This window comes from Mus caroli, unplaced genomic scaffold (assembly GCF_978045245.1).
Source record: "Mus caroli unplaced genomic scaffold, Mus_caroli_1 scaffold_6, whole genome shotgun sequence".
NCBI lineage: Eukaryota > Metazoa > Chordata > Mammalia > Rodentia > Muridae > Mus > Mus caroli.
Genome location: NW_028227261.1, coordinates 77,996,728 through 78,017,168, shown reverse-complemented (window position 1 = coordinate 78,017,168; position 20,441 = coordinate 77,996,728). Strand labels below are relative to the sequence as shown.

The 20,441-nt window shown below is 36.1% G+C and overlaps 1 protein-coding gene across 23 annotated transcripts in view; it reads right to left on the bottom strand.

Moving 5' to 3' along the window:
* Ptprd (protein tyrosine phosphatase receptor type D) overlaps window positions 1-20,441 on the bottom strand; it is a 2,287,128-nt gene that overhangs the window by 1,719,906 nt on the left and 546,781 nt on the right. For all 23 annotated transcript variants that reach the window (XM_085839214.1, XM_085839210.1, XM_085839224.1 and 20 more), the window contains exon 3: window positions 6,418-6,486. The gene's annotated coding sequence lies outside the window, so the exon portion shown is untranslated. The remainder of the gene's footprint in view (window positions 1-6,417; window positions 6,487-20,441) is intronic.

Below are 20,441 nucleotides of genomic sequence, written 5' to 3'. Positions count from 1 at the left end.
GAGGAAGTTGTGGTCCAGTAAGCATGGAAGAAATTTGGTTTAGTGATGTCAAACTTTAGAACAGATGTGAGAAGCCTATGAAACAGTAGCACACCACAAAACCTACAGTTGTTCTCAGGTGACAAAGAAATAGCACCAATCAATGTTAACATCCCATTAAGCCAGCCAGCAAACCCAAGAATGCATTGTCTGCAATATGAAGCACTCCTCTGGAGAATTGGCCTTAGTAGAATAAATAAAAGGGGGTAAATCCTTCTATTAATTCAGTTCCCTCAGACCATTGATAGGAATTGTGAAGTCAGTTTCCTGAAAATAGCTAGCATGTTGGAAAGTACTGTACTATAAATGGCCATCCATGCAATGGGATGCAATTATTACCTTATGTATATATATGGAGGAAAGTAACCTAATTAGTATCAGAAGTGAATGGATAAGAACTTCTGTTATAAATTCAAAAACATTTATTTCAGATTAAAACAAGCATTAGTTCTAGGGGGGGGATAAGTGATATATAGTATGTGGCATTCTTTATGGTGACAGTGAAAATTGAGTCCCTAATTTGTAAATACAGGCCAGCACTCCAGAGAGAAGCCCTATGTATTATTCATTTCATATTTTGGCCATGCTAAATTTGTGTATGGGTGTACCAAAACATATTGATAAGTGTGTTATTAGATTGTAAAAAATGAGAGGAATAAATTAATATTAATTTTAAATTTAATGTATTTAATTTATACAGTGAGGCACATTTCTTTATACAGCACATAGTTTTTTAACTATGTTATCTTTGATATTCCTATATGCAGGAACATGTACAGCATAAGTTTTTCAGGGTTATAGGATACAAGGTTCTGTTTCCTCAATTTTTGTTTCAGAATTCTTTGTGAATACTACAAACCATCAATATTGAAGTCTACTATAAAATAAACTGTATAGTGTGTGTGCATAAAATCTGAACATATTATAAGATATACTCTGAAGTATCCCGGGATTTTTTTTAATTCTGATTTCAGTTTGAATGCTATGTAAATTTTACACCGAATTGTTTAGCAAATGAATAATTACAAGAATAGAAGAGATTTTGTATGTTCTGTATAGAAACAAGTTTTCTAAATTTTCAATCCATAGGTTAGTTTAATCAGTAGTTTGTGGATACTTAGTGTTAAACAAACATTTGTAAGAGACACTGAAACTTATAGAGGAGAAAGTGGGGAAAAGCCTTGAAGATATGGGCACAGGGGAAAAATTCCTGAATAGAACAGTAATGGCCTGTGCTGTAAGATCGAGAATTGACAAGTGGGACCTCATGAAACTACAAAGCTTCTGCAAGGCTAAAGACACCATCAATAAGACAAAAAAACCACCAACAGACTGGGAAAGGATCTTCACCTATCCTAAATCAGATAAGGGACTAATATCCAATATATATAAAGAACTCAAGAAGGTGGACTCCAGAAAGTCAAATAACCCCATTAAAAAATGGGGCTCAGAACTGAACAAAGAATTCTCACCTGAGGAATACCGAATGGCAGAGAAACACCTGAAAAAATGTTCAACATCCTTAATCATCAGGGAAATGCAAATCAAAACAACCCTGAGATTCCACCTCACACCAGTCAGAATGGCTAAGATCAAAAATTCAGGTGACAGCAGATGCTGGCGAGGATGTGGAGAAAGAGGAACACTCCTCCATTGTTGGTGGGATTGCAAGCTTGTACAACCACTCTGGAAATCAGTCTGGAGGTTCCTCAGAAAATTGGACATAGTACTACCGGAGGATCCAGCAATACCTCTCCTGGGCATATATCCAGAAGATGTCCCAACCGGTAAAAAGGAAACATGCTCCACTATGTTCATAGCAGCCTTATTTATAATAGCCAGAAGCTGGAAAGAACCCAGATGTCCCTCAACAGAGGAATGGATACAGAAATTATGGTACATTTACACAATGGAGTACTACTCAGCTATTAAAAAGAATGAATTTATGAAATTCCTAGCCAAATGGATGGACCTGGAGGGCATCATCTTGAGTGAAGTAACACAATCACAAAAGAACTCACACAATATGTATTCATTGATAAGTGGATATTATCCCAAAACTTAGGATACCCAAGATATAAGATACAATTTGATAAACGCATGAAACTCAAGAAGAATGAATACCAAAGTGTGGACACTGTGCACCTTCTTAGAATTGGGAACAAAACACCCAGGGAAGGAGTTACAGAGACAAAGTTCATAGCTGTGATGAAAGGATGGACCATTTAGAGACTGCTGTATCCAGGGATCCGTCCCATAATCAGCTTCTAAACGCTGACACCATTGCATACACTAGCAAGATTTTGCTGAAAGGACCCAAATATAGCTGTCTCTTGTGAGACGATGCCCGGGCCTAGCAAACACAGGAGTGGATGTTCACAGTCAGCTATTGGATGTATCACAGGGCTCCCAATGGAGAAGCTAGAGAAAGTACCCAAGGAGCTAAAGGGATCTGCAACCCTATTGTTGGAACAACATGATGTACTAACCAGAACCCCGGAGCTCTTGTCTCTAGCTGCATATGTATCGAAAGATGGCCTAGTCGGCCATCAATGGAAAGAGAGGCCCATTGGACTTGCAAACTTTATATGCCCCAATATAGGGGAATGCCAGGGCCAAAAGAATGGGAATGGGTGGGTAGGGAAGTGGGGGGCGCTATGGGGGACTTTTGGGATAGCATTGGAAATGTAATTGAGGAAAATATGTAATAAAAATAAAAAAAAAGAATGAAAAAAAAGAAACACTTAAATAAATTTATTAAAGCTATTGAAACGTACAATAAAAATGAACCAGAGTTAATGAAGAAATATGCTATCATGATCTCTTTCCTGCTTAGTGTTTAGTAAATGTGGTAAAAGCTCAGGCATCTTGGAAGTAGAAACCTTCATTAAGAAAACACCACCTCCTCTAAGGCATTTTCTTGATGAACGATTGATGTGAAAGGTCCCAGCTCAACCCAGGAGATATTACTCCTAGAATACTGGTATTTGGATAGATAAGAAAGCAGGCTAAACAAAATATTGAGAAATAGCCAGAAGGCAATGTGCTCCCTGGCTTCTGCTTTAATCCTGTCTCCAGGTTCTTGACTTGAAATCCTGCCTTGGCTTCCTTTGAGTATGGACTGAGGTTTGGGAGTACAGTATGAAATGATACTCTTCTGCTCAAGTTTTTCTTCATTATAGTGTTTTATGTCATCATAAGGAAACCATAAGACAGTTTCCTGCTTGGGAGGAGTTTCCTTATCCTCATCATTGTTACTGAGAAAATTGAAAAGGACAAGAAAATTTGAAGGAATTGAAAGCTTTCTTCCTGGGGAAATAGCCCCATAAATTCATAGGAATGGGAAGGATAAGAGTTTTCCTGGAGGGAAAATGTGAGTTAAATTTTAATGTATTCCAAGTTAAGAAGTGATCATTGAGAGAAATAAACCTGCTGAGATCTCATGAACACGGATATATTAATTCGCATGTTCTGAGCTGTGAATCACTCCCACAATAAGACTAGATGAGTTTATCAGGGAATCTATTAAGTGATGAGGGCAGATACCTAAGAGAAGACCAAAGCAAATGCCAACTCCTGGGAGAGATATCTTTGACTGGAAAAAGTCAAGGGAAATAAGGAGTTAACTGTATTAGTGGCATATGAGAGGAAAAAAAAAACAGAGGCCACCCATGGTTTTCCACATACTAAGAAAACCCCGACTAGGGACAGAGAGATGGTTCAGAGGTTAAGTGTACTTGTTTTTTTCTTGGAGACAATTTGTGTTATGTTTCTATTACCCCCATCTGGAGACTTAAGTCCTCCGGATATACAGCAAGTGATCTTAAGAGCTGAGACATCTCTTTAGCCCCATAAGTGATTGTTATGGTTGTGCTATTTGGTTTGAGGTTGATTGCTTCATCAGAAACCCTGCACAATGCTGCTTAAATCTCCATTATGTTCTAGAAGGGTGATAAACTAACTTGCTGTTACATAGAATTTATGCATGTGGTTAATAATAGATGCTCAAATAACATTGTTAAGTGTTTCACTACCGACAATACTGAAGAGCAAAGGGTGAATGGAAAATGAAGTAGTAAAATTAATGAATCTGTTAGTCTGCCTAGATGAAGGTCATAGACAATTTCTATCACTATAGAAGAGAAAACATATTTTTAAAATGTGTTAGACAACATGTGTTCCAACTTGTAAGAGAGAAATTTACTCCTGATATATAGGAGTTTTAGATGATGCTTCATCCGTGTGTGCACAAGATTGGGAAATATGAGAATTTAGAACTCCAAAAGTTGTCCTAGGATAATTTTATTTTAAGTTTTATAAATCAATAATATGGAGAAAATAGATTTTCATTTCAGAGAAGTATTAGATTTCTGAAGGTATGAAAGATGGAAAATTCATTTCTTGGTAACAAAATTTTAAATAGATTTTAAATTGTATTAGCAGTATTTAGTCCCGAATGAGAAGAAATTTTAGATAAGTAGGATGTGTATTCAGTAATATTACAGGTTACTGGTGTTTAGAAAATCTGGAGTGCCTGAATATATCATTTAATATCCAAACTGCTTCTTTTAGACTTAAGAAGGGGTCTGATTCATCAAATATGAGCTCCTGCCATAGGTGGTAAGAATATGGAACCCATAACAATGTCTAGAGAATGCTATCTGGTGCCCCATGAGAAGCAAGTCAGATGTACTCCAGTTTCATGTTTGCAGAGACATTGTTCAAAGGAATTCTCACTACTCTCATCTCATATGAATAACTTTTCATTACAGAGTAATACCTGCTAAAAATAAAGAAATAAGAATGAAAGGAAAGAAGAAAGGAAGGAAGGAACAAAACAACAAAGCAACAACAGCACGGAGCCAATCTCACTAAGGGATCTTACCACAGAGCAAGAGTAGTGTGGATCTACAAATTGACCTAAAGAAATACTTTGGAGATAGTCCCTTTGATATCAGGCTTCTTTCTCAATCATTTGGCTATTTAATTTTCTGGAATAGCCATTCTGGAATGCTCCTATTCCCCCAACTTCCCCAAAGTGATTTATTAAGATATGTTTACCAGGTGCTGCTTTAAGGCTTTTCAAATGTTCATCCAGAACAGACATTTCCTTACAATATATAATTGTAAAAATACACTTCCCCCCACAACATGTGCCACACAGTGTCAATTCCATTTAATTTTTTAAAAGATGTTTGCATGTATAGTGTTTATATTTGTGTGTACATGTTTTATGTGTGGGTGAGTGCACACGTATGAGTTTGTAAATATGAGAGGATATACATGTAAATGAGGCCTGAGGTGGGTCAGGAATTATTCCCAATCAACCTTTCACCTTGTTGTTGAGGTGAGGTCTCTCAATTGCAGCTTGTCCATAGGCCTATTCTTACAGACCACCTTGGTCTGGATATTACACATCTTTCTTTACCTTCTGAAGCCTGAATTTTAGGCAGGCTCACCAAGAATATCCAATGTTTGTGTGAATGCTGAGGATAAAATGCTTGCATTTCTATACCTTTCGAACAAGGATTTCAAATTCAACCAAGGATTTCAAATTCCCAGGCCAATATCTCATCCTCAAGCTTAGTATTTATAATTATAAAGGAGTGCGTACCTCTTCCAAGTTTCTAGTGATTAGGGTAGTAGAGGTAGCTAAGTGTTTGAGAGAGCATGCAGCTTGCAAAGACACCAGTAGAGTTCCTAGCATTCTTGGTAGGTGGTGCACAACTGCCTGTAAGTCGAGCTCTTAGAGAAGAGATGCCCACTCTGAGATTTCAAGGGTAACTACACTTACATATGTATGTACCTATACTTATACACACATATACATGTAATAAAAATTAAGTGACCTTTTAAAAAAAAGGTTTCTAGTGAATAAAGAAAGGCTGGGTAGTGTATTCCTTGGATCCCTGCATTCAGAGACTGAAGTGGGAAGATTAAAAAGATGCTTTGATCTCCTGTTTAGATAATTTAATCTATAGTGTCCCGAACTCTATACTCATAACACCTGGAGAAGAATGTGAATGTGATTGTAGCTTTAGCTCTCTTGAAGAATGCTTCTTCCACAGTTGCTTATAATCTAGCCTATTGTGAACAAATTATTTAAAGAAAAGTGTTCAGCAATGATAACACAAGTCTAGATATTTCTAGAATCAGAAAATCATTTTATCTATTCTAGCATATAATTTGAATTTTGCAACTGCAGTTTTCAAAAAGCTTTTATTATTAGAATAATTGAAAAGAGCAGCAGAGCTATTATTCCCCCTCTTTAAAATAATGCTGTAATTAGTGAATGATCTTGGCAGCTTTATTTCTTTTCTACATAGGCACACAGATTTCACAAAACCAAGTTCACAAAGAAAAATGTATAAGACTTACCAAGTAGGATCCTCCCCCGAAGGGGAGCAGTGACTGGGGATGGAAAGTGTGCGACTCCTCAAGGTTCCCCTGGGGAAGAAAATGGGAAAATTTTAATTCACACATTTGAGGACTATGTGTGGCACATCTAAGTGAGTAAATCACTGAGGAAGCCTAGGAGCATTTACAGACCAATGAAATTGATAAATTATTGTTAATAGATCACAATCAAAAGATGACTCTCTTTTACTTATTTAATGTAAGATAGTATAGCCCATAATAGTGAAAGATTATTCAAAGTTTTCAGATATTTCTCCGTTCTATACCGCCATAGTACAGGACAATAATTTCTTGAGTGACTATAAAACCACTTTCTTTCCATGAAAGATAATGCCATTTATTAAAACATGCTATGGATTTTATGCATAAGATTTGAAAATCTGTTTTTGATTTTTCTGAATTTCAGTGGAAAGCAAAGACAGCAGACTTTTCTCTAATATTTGAGTATCCAGAAGCTTTCTCACTGAAATATGAAACATCTGTCTATCAAACTGTGATGATTACCAGTCGAACTCTTTCATACTCAAATCACAGCCATATGATTGCAAAATTTACTATATTTAATTTAACAATATAAAACATTGAGATCACAACCATGGTCAAAATGTGTATAAATACTCCTCCCATATACCTAAATAAAAGACCTGCAAATCAGTAGCTGAACATTTATAAAATAGTAAAGAAATATTATCTACAATTCATCAGCTCAAAAAGCACTCCGCATTTAATGGCAGAAGTTAAAAGTCTGGGCTGTAGGTAGTCAGATCAATGGTAGCCAAGCAATGAACAGGGAGAACATTTGTATTTGAATACAAAAATACTTTGCCAATTTCTACTAATTTCTGAGTATGAAGTTCAGTCTTGACCATGATTGACCACATGTGACCCCCTCACCATGGACGCCTAAACCTCTTTAATTTCTATCATCTTGAAGATTCTCTCTGTGAAATTTTTACACATTTACTCTCACTAAAGCTCAAGTGTGGCCTAGTGGGTCTAGACTTCATGGATCTGTCAATCACTAGCTTGCTTATAATTAATATATATTATATGAATTATATGAATAAATATGAGATAGGGTTAAGAGACATGTAGTCTGATTCCAATTCTAGGTGCAATATAATTCCATTCATGTCTAAAAGTTGCATAGTGAAGGAAATGCTAAGTGTCAAGGGACCAGAGAAAGGCATGCTTACCAGTTTTGCACTTTTATTCCATTGTGCTTTAGAGGAGACCAGGGTTGAATCATTAATTTCTTATAAATGAGTATAGAATTTGTAAATCCATGTTCTGCAGGTGGGATTGTATTGCGAATTATACCCTTTCAATAGTTATATCATTGAACTGTTATATCATAGTTATATCATGAACTGAAAGTTACATCAAATAACTTTAATAATATATTAGAATTTGAAGCTTAGGATTAGCATTGCATGCCCAAATTATCACCTGTTGGGAGACTGAGGCAGGGTAGCTTTATGAGTTTGATATCAAATTGAAATTCAGAGTTGATTTCCAGGCTAGCCTGGGACATTTGGCAAGCACCTGTTTCAATGTGTGCATGTATGTGTGTGTGTGTGTGTGTGTGTGTGAGAGAGAGAGAGAGAGAGAGAGAATACATATTATAATTTACATTCCAGATTTTACTTTAATAAATATTTAACATGCCTAATAACTCAAATCTGTGGATTTCCATTTTTATTTTGAACACCAGAAGCATATGGATACAACATGACCCTTGATAGTTGAGTTCAGTAAGTCTTGAGATTAGTTTTGTGTGTGTGTGTGTGTGTGTTATGCAATTCATGTTCCACTAATCCTGCCCTTTAACTATTTAATGGTAGACATAGGTAAATCTATGATGAGTTATCCTAACCTTTTCTTTCCAGAGGTAACAATTTTCAGATTATTGGAAAACAAACATGGTTCAGATTTGTAGCCATCACTTTAAGCTACAGGAATCTGAAAGAACCTTTGCTTTTTATAGGATAACAAAAATGTCTCTCAAGCAAGTGAGATACTAAACAATGGTACACCACTGATTTTAAGAAGATTTTATGGTTTTCTTTGCTCACAGACTCTCTTTCCTGTGTGTTTTTGTTTCTTTGTTTGTTTGTGTTTATGTTTGTTTGTAATATTCTTCTCACTTTCTGACAATTTTTGTTTATTTTTTTATTTTTAACATTAATTGATGCCAAACTATCATAAACACAAAAGCAAGAAAGTGTGTAGAGAAATACTATTTCTCTTAACCTCACTGTTTTTTGTAAGACCTTCTGATCTATTTCTTACAGATTCAGAAAACAATTCTTCATTCTTTTATAGGCTAGTTATCTGGAAGAAAAATACTAAGAGAATAAAGATTATAAACTTAATTTTATCCCTTGTGGGCTAGTCCCCTGAGAAGTGAATCTCTGTTGGTGAATGACAAAGTTGAGATTGACCTGTGAGAATGTCTCTGGGAAATTGTCTTGATTGCTAACTGAAATGGGTGGGTATAGCCCACTTAGGGTAGCAGCATGCCTGATGCAGGTGACTCTGGCTCATTAAGAAAGCTAGCTAATTATGAGCCTGTGAGCACTGCTTAAATTCCTGCCTGAGTTCTGACTGTAACCTACACATTGAAATGAACCCTTTTCTTCCCTATTTTCCTGTTTGTCAGAATACTTTATAACAGAAAGAGAGAGATTTATTCTGTGATTTTACCATTAGTGTTTCTAGTGTGATGAATAAGCCAACCCTGAAGAATGATATGACTCTTGCTGAATGTCACTGTTTATAAGGAAATAATGCCTAAAGCTTTGTTCTTCCAGAGTAGTTGTAGGAGATGGAATGAAAGGTGCTTGCAAAAGCAGCACATGGATGCTCTCAGTGTCTGTTTCCTGTGCCCTCTGCACTCTGTCCATGTGCAAGAAACTTCAGTTAACTCAAATTCGAGTACCAGGTTATTCTTGTACAGATCCTGATTGATTGGCAAAGGCCTTCCAACTGAGTAGAGGATGTACCACCAAGTGTGATGGAGCTACCTTCCCCTTTAACATTTTATGGCAGGATTAGTTTAGCCAATAGTTGGAGTTAACCCAGACACTATTGAGTATGCCAGCAAGATTTTGCTGAAAAGACCCTGATATAGCTGTCTCTTGTGAGGCTATGCCAGTGCCTGGCAAACACAGAAGTAGATACTCACAGTCAGCTATTGGATGGAACACAGGGCCCCTAATGGAGGAGCTAGAGAAAGTACCCAAGGAGCTGAAGGGGTCTGCAACCCTATAAGTGGAACAACAATATGAACTAACCAGTACCCCCAGAGTTTGTGTCTCTAGCTTCCTATGTAGCAGAAGATGGCCTAGTCAGCCATCATTGGGAAGAGAGGCCCCTAGGTCTTGCAAAGTTTATATGCCCCAGTACAGGCCAGGAAGTGAGAGTGGTGGGTAGGGAAGCAGGGCAGGGGGAGGGTATAGAGAACTTTTGGGATAGCATTTGAAATGTAAATAAAGAAAATATCTAATAAAAAATGAAAAACAAAACAAAACAAACAAACAAAAAAGAGTTTCTTTACTGGTTCGTTCTTCACATGACAGGGAAACCTCTCCTGTTAGTTTAGCCTGCATGCCCAGAGTCTTGATGAACCCTCTCTCTACAAAGGAAGCTAACATTAAGGGTTGGTGGGAAGATAAGAGAAGATGTGTCTATGGGAGAGTTGAATTATGGAGGTCTTGTAGATCCAAGTTTTCTCACTGACCAATGTGAGGGGTTTTTTTTTTGTTGTTGTTGTTGTTTTGACAGGGTTTCTCTGTATAGTCCTGGCTGTACTGAAATTCACTCTGTAGACCAGGCTGACCTCAAACTCAGAAATACTCATACTTCTGCCTCCCAAGTGCTGGGATTAAAGGCTTGCACCACCATTGCCCAGCAGGGATGTGAGATTTTGTATTTCTTACAAATAATCACTCTTCTGTAGCCTTATTGCCAGATTTTTTCCTTTATTTTATATTGTATGACTGTGAAGCTATACATAGTAGGTTACAGAGGATATCAATTTTTAGAGTGCATGTTAAAAATTAAAGTAGACCTACTTGAGATGAGTCATCCCATAAATATTGTTTTGCCCTAATAAAATATTCAGAAATAAAAAAGTAGTAAAGCAACAGTAACATGAAAGTGATAAAGAAAACAAAATGTAGGAAAAATGAAAAAAAAAAGAGTCGTTTTCTGTTGTAAACAAAACATTGCAGAATAAATTGTGTAAAGAGAATGTCTGATGATTGTTAGGAGCACAGTTTCAGGGAGAAGTAAAAAGACAAACAAACAGCAGTCCTCCTGAACGTCTTTTAGCTTGTAAATTTTATGAACATATATTAAATGTGTATTATCTAATAGAAACTACAATAAAAAGTTATGCATGAAGGTCGTTGTGAGTGTAAGGTCATGCATTTCATAGTTCACTGGTCGGGCTGCACTCTTATAGTACTTTCTCATAATCATATTGTATCATCTCCCCTTTACTCATCCATCACAAGTGTTTCTTCTGCTCAGGTTTCTCTGCAGAATTTTTTTCTTCCCTCTCCTTTGCCCAGTATCTGGGGAGGTTGAAGCCATATTAGTGTCATAAATACTTTCTAACCAGAATCCGGTCACCTCAAGCCTTTCCCAGACTCTATTCCACAAATTGTCAATTCCAGACTACTAACAAACTCATTTCTTCCATTATAAATTGCCTAACTCTGACAACTTGACTTCTTTGTGAACAATTTCCTAATTTACTGCCCAGAGAAGGTTATATTTTACTATTACATTTGACCTGTATTCAAGAATTATATGTTATAATGTGTGTTACAAAGACAGGAGACATGTGTAGCAGTTTAAATCATAACTTGAATTAGGCTTCACTGCATCATCTTTAGGTTACATCCAACCTGCCCCTGAGAGGAATTGAACACAAATATGACAGTGTATCATGGCTTCTCACAGTCTCCCAAATACATGTGGTAAATATATATTTCAAAGAAGGATGCTATTTTCCTAATTCTTTTGCTGAGAACCAGGGCAAGTGAAGGTTGACAGTAAGTGTGGATTAGTGACATCTATTTTCTAGGGCCTCCTTGGAAAGGTTTTCTCCTTAACATCTTTGACTTTAAAGTAGTAGCTTGTTGACAGCTAAATGGTAACTAGAGTGTTAACTCTTTGACGTTTTCCCCAGTAAGTTTGGACAAACATTCTTAGGGCCATTAACTTACTGAGCTCAGATTTACCACCTATCATAGGAGTGTGATAACCCATCATGAAATGGGCAGAACATTTAGGTGCTATGCAGCCGCAGGAAACATGCACCCTGAGCATGTTTTAGCACTACCAGGATTCTACTAACTGCTCAAAGACATTGCAAGATGGAAAACTTGTACATTCACTTTACAATTTAGGGATGATTACGTCAACAAAGTTTGTCATAGAATTTGAGTAATGTTTACAACAATTTAATCTCTATTGGCAACCCTTTTACCTGTCTTATGAGAACATATAGAATTGCATTTTAACTTTAGTATCGAAAATATCTTTAATGAAAATTTGAAATAAAATTAAATACCCCATCTTAAAAAAAACTCCAAGTCACAGTGGTCAGCTCTTAAATCACAAATCCTACCTATAAAATAAACACTAAAGGAATTAAACAAATTGGAATATATGATAAAATGAAATAGAATAAGTACATGAAGGTATCTACTTCACCATTATTAGGTAAACCACTATCAGGACAAACTCAATGTGGAGGAAGAAATGAGATGAACCTTTTTATTTTTTATTTTATTTTTGGTTTTTTGAGACAGGGTTTCTCCATGTAGCCTTGCTGAGCTGGCACTCACTTTGTAGACCAGGCTGGCCTCCAGCTCAGAAGTCAGCCTGCCTCTGCCTCCCACCTGCTGGGATTAAAGGCATGAGCCACCATGCTCGGCTGAGTGAACCTTTTTTTGTTCAATTGTTAGCTACAAATTCTAGCACTAATAACCAGGAAATCCCAAAGTGTTCCACATTGTTGCATGTTGAGGATCATGGACTAGGAATATGTTGAGATTAGATATTATATTTTGAGGATGTAACCTCAATTCAACAGGCAACCCTTCCAATACTAAACAAACAGTTTATATACAACAATAGAGCAGGTATTGTTCTAATATCTTACTAATAATTTTTACTATACACATAGACATTAACAAATCCCTGCAAACTCATTACCATAAGTAGAGTATAGCATTCGGTCCCTGGTCACTCAGCCTTGTTTGTTCCAAAATAAACATCGGTGACCCTCTTTATTTACTGACTGTCCAGTATGGAGAGCCAACAGAAAGTGTTTCTGATGCCAGAGGGTACAAATTTGTTTGGAGACAGAATTTTGGGTCTTTTTTAAATTGAAAAGGGTTTTCTCAATAGGTCAATAAACTACCGTTCAGATATCTAAAAAGATTACAAAGATAAGCAGGTGGAATTTTAGAATAATTATTTCAAGTCTTTGGAAAACTACTTTCTAAGAGGGATGGTAAATGGATAAATATCTTCCATGCCTTCTTATTGTAGACTGTCATCAACTGTGTACATAAGTGATTTTAACGTGTTTATGCATGCACAAATTATATTTTTTGTAAATTAGTCAAAGAGTAAAATGGCTTAAGTATTTTCTTGTAATGCAAGGGAAGTTTCTTTTAATGATAAGAGGCAAAAATGAGAAAAATAATCCTATATGAAAGTATTAAGTGAAAAATGTAATTGATCTTTGAGAGCCCTCAGTGTTAAATGTGTTTAATCAAATTGAAATGGAATCTTCCATCTCAGTTTCAAACAAAGTGCAAAAGGAGCTGTTGGAAAATTAGATAATCTGTTCCACAGCTATTTCTGCACAACTCCACCTTCCTGCAAACCAAATTTACTGAAGTCTCACCCATGCTACAGTAAATTTGGTTTTCAGGAAGGTGGAGTTGTGCAGTCATAGCTTTGGAACAGAAAGGTTTGTACCTTCGTTACCTTTCTGAAAATTAAGAATGTAAAAAAATGCATACATCTTTCCACAATACATCCATTCTCTTTGGAGAATAATAAATTTAAACAACTCATAGAAACATATTGCATGAGTATGGGAAGTACATAACATTTAGAAACAGCTATTGCAAATGATACTTATTTTCTCTTACCCTTAAAAAACTGAGAATAATTATGATTATATCTAAAGAGACTGAAACTATATGAAAGACTACAGTTGAAGAGTTTTCAGTATTAATTTTGAATGTGCTAAATATAAAATGAATAGAAATGTGAAATTATTGGAGCTAGAAAACTCAGAGGAAAAGAACCAGTCTCTAAATCTTATTTCTCCAGAGGTCAATAAGCTCCAGAAAAATAGTTTTCTCCAGAGGTCAATAAGCTGCTTATGGACCTAAAGTAAGATATCTGCTAAGACAAGCACATTATATTTAGAACAACATTTCAAGTCCTGTATTTACTACAGTCTAAAATTGAAGCGTGAAAAAAATTAGGTCTTAGCATTATTGTTTGTTAAAATTTTAATGTAACCAAGAATCATAAATTAAATTCCATCAGCAATCTGGGTGTGACTAGTATATTTTTATAGTATTTTTATTTTTCTGAAAGCATTTTTTTGCTAGAGGATATGAATGAAATGATTGAACATTATAAATAGTGTGTTGTCACCTTGGATAACAAGAAGTTTTCTTAAACTTTCTGTAACTTAAATCTAAATGGTAACTCATTAGCAGCTACCTTCTCTGAGTCTCCCAGATATACTGGATAAGCTCATCTGTTCATGGTAAGATCATATCTGCTTTAGAAGCACATTCCCAATGACAGCCACCTCCCCGCCCCCTGAACATCTTGTGAGCTAAAGTAAAGCCGAGTCTGCAGGATTGTACAAGTACCTCGAAAGCATTGCTGCTTAGAATCGGAGTGACAATGAATAATGGGAAGACACAGGGCAATACCCTCACGGGATCGTTAGAGCAGAGGCAGCAAAATGCTTAGACTTCCTAGTGCTTTTCCCAGAGATTCAAACACCAGCAAATAAGGCCCTGTGGGCACATAAAAGATAAGTGCAAATTTAACCCCCTTTTCACCTGTGCACCTGGCACCGGGTCATTTTACTGATGTAATTCAAGCCAGTCCCACTACCACACATTTCTGAGGGATCAGCATGAAGAGACAAAGGTAGATCTACAAGGTTGATTAACCTATTAAATGCTATCTATTCAAGCATCTTAGATTGCCAGATTTGTTAAAGAATGCTTTTTTATAGAACAGCAGAGAGAGAAGCAGATTTGTCCAGACCATTTCCTGGCAACACAGGATGCCCTCCTGCTCAATCATGGATATATATATATATATATATATATATATATATATATATATATATATATATATATATATATAACTTTGCACTGACGTTGATATTACCATAGGCTCAGGCAATATGTAGTTGTCAGAAATATTAGCAGGACCACTAGTATGTTAATACTCATGAAGGAACTTAATGGGAGAAGATGCTATTTGTGAACAATCAAATAGAGAAAATAGAGATTCCCAGATGAGAGAAAATGGAACAGCAGGAAGCCTGAGTGTGTGTCTTGCACAGAATCTGAATGTGCACAAACTTCTCTGTAGGTGTGCTAAACTCAGAAACAGAAAAGAGCAAGCTACCTCCATGCATACAACCTTACACAATATAATGTGATGCTACATTCTTATCCAGATTTGTAAAAGCTCAGTGACATGTTATAGCAAACACAAATTAAGTTTTTAAGACATCATGACTTTACTTCATATGGACATTATTCAAGATTGTTTTGGAGCCCCACTTTATATCTTTCCTCTCAAAAAAATAGGTAAATGGGAGTTTGGGAGCAATTGAGGAAGGGAAAATAGTTTTCTGGGAAAATATTGTATAAAAGCAATGAATAAAGAATCAATGAACTAGAAAGAGAGCAACAAAGGATGTACGGAGGGTTTGGAGGGAGGAAAGGGAAGAGAGAAACAGTGAAATTATACATAGTCTCTCAAATACAAAAGGAAAAACATAACTCCCTCTACATTAACAGACAAGAATAATGCAATGTGAGCAAAAATGATTGTATTAAAATATACTTCAAACTTTGAAACAAAACTGCTGGGATCTTGCCCAGACTGGAATGGGCTTGAACTGGGACATAATGTTGAAATTTGCTTTAAATACTGATGGTCGATGACCTTCTATCTCTCTCACTATACTGTGTGCTTGCTGATACCATTTAAAACATTCTAAAAACTGTCTTTCTTATTCTATAGTTAAAAACAGTAGCTTCTTTTCTCTTTAACTCTGTGCTTTATTAAATATAATAAATCTCTGTGCTTTATTTAACTCTTTTTGCTTAAATAAGAGCTAGGGAAATTTAACTCTTTCTTACTGTTCTGTTGCTTCATTAAGCACTAAAATATTAACTCTTTATTACTGTGCTTAAATAAATGTTAATATCTGGTAATTAATGCATACTGTTTAGCAGCAGGGAACTAAGAGAAAAGTGTTAATACTGGTACTCCTTTTCTTTTTTGGTGAATAAGCCAGAAGCTGTTCTGGACAAGCTGGTTAACTCTTCATGAACCAGAGAGCAAGGAAAGGAGAAGCATTAAGATTCCACATACACGCAAATATGCGCAGACATATATACATATTGAAATATTCATACACACACACTCTGGCCAGGCCCAGCCACCTGTCACAATCAATTCAACAAGTATTCATGCATGGTTACATACATACATACACACACACACACACACACACACACACACACACACACACATATATATATATATATATATATATATATATATATATATATATATATATACATACATATACTCTACACGCAAACATGTAGAGAAGCAGATATATGCATTTGGATTGATGGATGGATGGATGGATGGATGGATGGATGGGGCAAAGCTCCCCAAGCCAACCATTCAACAAACAACTATACTTTTTTTTTCTGGTCTTTTATACATGTTTAGACTAAAAGTTCAGCTGAGTACAATTCCACTTACACATGTACTAACATTTGTTGTTTTTCATTCCTATGTTGATGTACACCTACCTGATTCCGCATACCCAGAAGAATAGACATTTTGATCCTAGTTCTCTGATGGACTTAGGTTCCAAGTTACTTCACACAACCAGCAACTTCCAAGTAAAATCAGTATGAGGAACCCACACACAATGATTCTGTTTTCAAAGTGTTACTGCATAATTGAAAGTAATTTTCTAAGACATGAGATATGCGATTCATAATGTCTTAAGTTATCACACAAGAAAACTGTGATGATGTGCTTTATCTTGGATAGCCACAAGTGATAAGGAGACCAGATACGATGGAATGGGTGCCTTCGGGAGGAATCTTAAGTCAGATTGGAGACGCCACTGAAGAACCATCTTTCTTCATTCTGGTCGGATCCACATGCATGCACTGGCAAAACATAGCTGCATTTTGATCACAAGAAAGGGCAGTGGTGATTTCCATTATATTTTCTGTTTTGATTACTTGTTATATTTCATAATTTGTGAAACAGAAACAAAGTATCTGATCCTTTTCTTTTTCTTTTTTTCTTTCACAAACACTGATGTCTCTTCAGAGAACACTTAAGATGAAAGTGAGATAGTTAGCCCCAGCAATGAAGGGAAAGTTAGTAGAAGTATACCTTTTGACCATTAAGACAGCCCTAACAGAGCAGAATTGTGTGTGTTAGAACAAAAAAAAATAATCTAAGAAAGTCTTCATACCATGATATTTAATGTTTGAGTAATAAGAAGGATACATAAATAATGGAATATTTATATATAAATAAATAATAAAAATTAGAATATATAAATCATATTATGAAAATTTCCTCAAACTAAATAATTAAAGAAATTACTGCTTAAATTGTTTATATTGACTCTAGAGCCTAACTGAGGATACCTTAATGCCACTTGGGAGGGAAAAGAAAACAATGACAGGGGGCAGAGGGAGGGACCTGGGTAGGAGAGGGGACAGGAAGGGGAAAATAGGAACATGATCAGGTGTTGCGGAGGGAGACAGTACTAAAGCCTTGAGGGCAGCAGAAAGAATGGAAACAGGCAACCACCAGAGGTAGGAGGTGGGGGACCCTATACAATGTAGAAAGAGACCTGAGAGGTGAAAGACTCTCAGTACTCGAAGGAAGGGACCTTGGTTGAAATGCCCTACACTGGGGAAAGAGAACTGAGATAGAATCTGCCACCGGTAGAAAGATATGGCATCAAGTTGAGGGATGGTATTGCCATCATACACTTAAAAACTCTTACCCAGATTGTTCCTGTCTAAAAGAACAGGGACAAAAATGGAGAAGAGCTTGAGGGAAAGGAAGTCCGATGAGTGGCCCAAACTGGGATCCATCACAATGGGAGGCACCAAAGCCTGGCAATATTACTGATGTTATTGTGTGGTTACAAACAGGATCCTACCATTGGCTGCCCTCTGAGAGGCCCAACAAGTAGCTGAAAAAAGTCAGATGCAGATACATACCTACAGCCAACCAATGGACAGAAACTTTTGACCCCTGTGGTTGAAATAGCGGAAAGCTGGAAGAAACTGAGGAGGAGGGTGTCTCCATAGGAAGACCAGCAGTCTCAACTAACCTGTAGCCCTGAGAGCTCTCAGACACGGAGGCACCAACCAGACAGTATATACTAGCTGATATGAGGCTCCCAAACCATATACAGTAGAGGACTGTCTGTGAGGGAAGATGCACCTGATCCTAGAAAGACACAAGTCCCAGGGGTTGGGGAGGTTTGGTGGTGGTGGTGGGGGGAGGAACATCCTGTTAGAGACAGAGGTGGAGGTATGGAATGAGAAACAGTAAGAGGGTAGACAAGGATAATGACTGGACTGAAAAAAATTGAATAATAATTTTAAGAAGAGAAGATTAAACAGTTGTGCTCACTCAAAAAAAAAAAGAATAAGACATCTAACATTTAAATATTAGTGGATAGTCATAAAGTGAATTTATATACATAGTCTTAGAAAAGTAAGCTGGCATTCACAAAATATAGTCATAGTATTATCTCAGCTTTTCTGTGTGCTAACTAACAGAGAAAATAAGTGCTTGCTGGGGATTAGAATCAGCATAATGTTAAAAGCAACAGTACAGATGCACAGGATGCCCATCTCAGGACATCCTTCAGTTCTCTACTGAAGCATTTTTTCACTAATAATTTTTAAAATGACTTCTTAGAAGCTTGGAAAATGGGCAAATACAATTGATAAGTGGCTTAGTTAATTACTATTAAACGTATTAATGGTATGAGATTGCCATAATTACCACTTAAATATGTGAATTATTTAATATAATTTCTAGATACCTTAGACAGCACAGAAGATCTCCAACAGTTGCTGCAAACCAGCGGCCACTAGTCTGTGCTGTTGTTCAAGAAATGCTTATGCACTGTGCATTATTTCTAAAAGAAACTTACTTCATTTATTGGGTTAAGAATTACAAGTGCATTATATATTTTGTTTATGTTTCTGTCTTATGAGGTTGGCTAAGTGAGATTGAGGAAATGTGACTCTGCCGATTGTACCTTTTTCTAAGTACAAGAAAACAGCATTTCAGTACTAGTGAATAGATCCTGACCACAACATGATATTTTGTTACAAAATAACCTAAATTGTGAATGTTACACAAAAGTCCTTAGTAGCTAGATTGTTTGCTAATCCTTAGATAACAAGCTTACCCTTGGTACTAATAAGCCAGATGCTAAAGCCTGTATTTATGATGTTTATACTTTTATTTACTGTAATAGATTCTCAGTTTTTTGCATTAAAAGTTTTGTTTTTAAGTTTTCTATTAAAATGAAATTATATTTTAATATTTTAGACTTCTTTTTGTTAGTTTTTAGTCTCTCTATCTAGCTCAGGGTGACCTTAAAAATCACCTTTTTTTTTCACCAAAGTTTGATTCCTTCTGTCTCTAGTTCCTCCCCAGTCCTGGACATGTAGGCATATGCTGCATGTCCGCTTGCAATTTAAATGATTACGGTAGTCAAGTTTGTTAGATTTCAGCAAGGAACATAAGAAAATGTTGTTACAGCTACAGCATCCAAAAATTTTAGGATTTGGAAAATATGCAAAGTTTCTGATTATTTTAAAATGACTTTATTAATTGCATGAATCTGAAGATTAAAATGGAGACCTGTAAGTGTGAAGCAGAAATTCCTCAGAATGCTTTTTTTTTGTTTTTTTTTTTCTCTCAGAAATATGTTTAATAGTGTGCCTCTTACTTATTTTCAATTGTGTTAGAGAAAAATAAATGTAATCAAATATGCACCATTTATCAGAAATGATAGGGTGGCGATTGCATTTAGGGAGCAGCCAGTACTCCCTGCTCAATTAGGAAGACCATCAAGAAGATGATGTTATTCTGGGTAATGCTTATGCTGAAGGCAAGTTAAGTCTTCTTTATTTCAAATGCATATCCTAGAAAACATGGAAATCTTAAGATCCCACTTCACCTATCATATGGCCTTTTCTTTTAACATCTCCTAGCAACAACTGTAGATATCTAAACTATAATATAGACAGATAACAAAATTTATAATTTAATTTTAAGTGCCATGGAATACTATTGTTCCTAGATATGTTACTACTTAAATACCCTTTGTTCTGCTTATTAAAAAAAAAGGTTCCTTATGAACTAGCAGAAATAAAGGCTGAGTATTTGTTGACTATAAACTAAAAATTGAGGGTGGATAGCTAAGGAGGCAATTACAGTGTCTGCAGACAAGAACAAAATGGAGGGACACCCCTGTGAAAGTCACTGTGCTGTAAGTACAGAGGATTACATTGGGAAACTTAGTTACATTCCCACATCATTAACCTGTTTATTTGATTCTGAGAACCAGATATAACATCTGAGTGCCCACAGGCAATTCTGTTCAC